The following is a 3,277-nucleotide window of genomic DNA, read 5'->3' on the forward strand; positions in this document are numbered from 1 at the left end:
ACACCAGCCACATAGCATTCAGGGGTAGAAATGTTCAAGCCTGGGGATGTCATAGAGCTCTTGCTTAGCATGCTTGAAATCCTGAACTGGATCCCAGCAATACCCACACACCAAGGCCCTGACTGCAGGGTAGGCTTCACAGGTTGAGAGGTAGAGACCAGTGGCAAGTGGGGGAATGGATGGGGCAGGCATAGACAGATTGCTCCGGCTCTGGACAACAGTTGGGGAAATTTGGAGTTGTTGTCAATAAGTGTAGTGCTTAGCCATGGAACACTCTAGAAAAGGTAATATCAGGGTATTACTTCCAATTTGACTTTATATTTTTAGAGTCACCATATAAGGCACTGCATTACATGAAGGCATTTTATACATGTATATATTTCACATATACATGTATTCTCCACACTCCCAGTCTCCCCTTCCCATCCCTCACCCTTCACTTTAGTCCTCTCTGTTCCCCTAGACATTTTTGCAGCTACTTTTATGTCATATATGCATAATGATTTTGTGTATCTTTAAGAACATTGAGGACTCTCATGTGAGAGACAACATGATTTTTGTCTTTTTGAGACAGGCCTACTCTAAGGACCTCCAGTTGCATCCATTTTCTGCAAATTAAACAATTTTGTTCTTCTTTATGACTGACAAAAGACCCGCCCCGCCCCACCCCGTGTGTGTGTGTGTGTGTGTGTGTGTGTGTGTGTGTGTGTTTGTGTGTGTGTGTGTGGTGTTTTCTTTATCTATTCCTGCCTAAACTGGCTCCATAGCTGAGATATTGTGAATTGTGCTGCAATAAACACTGATGTGCCAGTATATCTCTGTGACACCTGGACTCCACTGATGACGACACACCCTGAAGTGTACAACTGACTGTATGGAAAATCTACTTTTAATTCTTTTAGGAACCCCTACACCGACTCCCACAGTGGTTGGCTTAGTTTGCACTCCCACCAGCAGTGTGTGTGAAGGATTCCCTTCATCCTCATCCTTGCCAGCATTTGTTGCTATTTGTTTGACAACTTTTAGTTTTGAAAAAACAAAAAAAACACTGTGGAGAGCAGAGTCCCAATTAGAAAGTTGAAACAGTAGCCAGGATAAAGATGCCTTCAGGTTGCATGAATGCTGGCAGCAGAGGAAGGCACCGTGTGTTTTTGCTGTATACCTGGATGTGTGTTGAAACAGAGCTGTTGGAAACTGTGGCTACAGGGCAACTGGGATCCCACATCCACAAGAAAGTATTGCTACCATTATTTCTAAAGCTCGGTGACTTGGTCATTTGTCCCCCATAGGCTCAAATGTTTGAACACTTGATGGCCAGCTGGTGGCACTGTTTTGGAAGGTTCTAGAACCTTTGGAAGTGGAGCCTTGGTAGATGAAGGGAGCCTTAAGGTCCCTCCATCGGTGCTCAGGCCCACTTATTTGTTGGCTTTTTCCTGACTGCAGGCACATGACCAGTCACCCTGCACTCCTGCTGCCATGTCTACCCAACTCCAATGACTATTCCTTTGAACTGTAACCCAAAATAAATTCCTTCTCCTTTAAGTTGTTTCTGGTCAGGTAATTGGTCACAACACATGGAATGTAGCTAATACAGCCTGTTGTGGCATTTGTCAGAGAAAGTAAAGGAGCCAAGGGGCTAGACACCGAAATTCTAAACATAAAGCCTGAGGGGGCCAAAACATTCTTTCAAGCAAGTGTGTATAACCCCTGCCTTCTTTGGCTGTGCTGAAGCAACCTCTTTCTGGTGTCATTGTCAGCTCCAGGCTCCTTTTGTTTCAAATCATATCACCAGGATTTGGTTTATGTAGGACTTAGCATGAATCATTCTTGTGGGACTAGGAGGATAATGAATGCTAATTAGCTTGCTAAGTATTCTCTGAAATGAGAGGATATTTGGTTGTAACTAGCCAGCTGAGGTAATGATCTCTTTATTATTCATGAATCTTATTACATGATCCACCTGGGCATTCAGGACTAGTTAGCTCAGATAAATGATGCACGGGTACCAGCCAAAGACAACATCACCATTCATACCCTGTAGCTTCCTCCTACTTTGAGGGTCCTGGGCTCCCTATATTGTGGTGCAAATTGGTTCCCATATCTGCAAGCACATATGAAACTGGTCCATCATGTAACATTAATAAATCATTCAGTCTGTGTTTATCTGGGTTTCAAGAAATGGTGACCACAATAGGCACAACTTGTTCATATAAGTTGTCTTCTAGAGATTCTGTCTATATTAATTAACTCTCTTTTCTATCTTCAGATGATTGGACAAGGGGTGGATGCTCAACTCTACCAAGGCAAATCAGATACTTTCCCCAAAAGGAAAACTGGAGTCAGCTGAGCACAGTGGTGCATGTCTGTAATCTTAGAACTTGGGATGCAGAGGCAGGAGGAAAAGTTTGAGGTTGGATTAATGTATGTAAAGTTCCATGCCAGTGCTGCATAGTGAGACCACAACTTGGCGGGGGGGGGGGGGAGAGGAAGGGTGATGGGGGATGTCCTTCTGTATATATGTTTCTCTTATTGGTTGATGAATAAAACATTGGTTGGCTGAATGGCCAGGCAGGAACTATAGGCAGGGCTAGAAGATGAGAATTCTGGGAAATGTAGGCAGACGACGTTATCATATAGAACCTGGGAAGAGAGAGTGCACCAGCCATTCTCTGGTAAGCCAAGACTATGTGGAAAATACATAGATTAATAAAAAATGGGTTAATAATTAAGACAGAGCTAGCCAATAAGAAGCTCTAGCCATTGGCCAACGTTTTGTAATTAATATAGCATCTGTGTGTTTATTTGGGCTCAACGGCTGCAGGACCAGTCAGGACAGAAAGCTCTAGTTATAGGAAGGAGAAAGGGAGAGTATGAGGGAAAGGGAGAGAGGGGAGGGAGGGAAAGATAGAGAAAGAGAGAGGGAAAGACAGAAAGAGAGTGGAGGGAGAAAGGGAGAGAGAGAGGGAGGGAGGGAAAAATAGAGAGAGAGGAGAGAATGTGGAGTCAGCCTGTCTTTACCTATGTGCTCACAGCTGTAGTTTAGCCATATTCAGTATTGCTGACAGACAAGCAGAGAAGCCTGGATTCCTGTATCAGAAATGGAACTGCAAAGAAAGGGAGGAGTAATGTGGGAAATTACCAATATGGAACCAGGTAGAAATACAAGGGATTTTAATAGGGAAAAAGCCTTACTTACAGAGCGACCTAGCCACCCAGCATGGCAGCAGTCTGTACAGCAAGCCGAAAACGAAACCGAAAATCAAACCAGACACCTGAA

This window comes from Cricetulus griseus (assembly GCF_003668045.3).
Source record: "Cricetulus griseus strain 17A/GY chromosome 1 unlocalized genomic scaffold, alternate assembly CriGri-PICRH-1.0 chr1_0, whole genome shotgun sequence".
Classification (NCBI taxonomy): domain Eukaryota; kingdom Metazoa; phylum Chordata; class Mammalia; order Rodentia; family Cricetidae; genus Cricetulus; species Cricetulus griseus.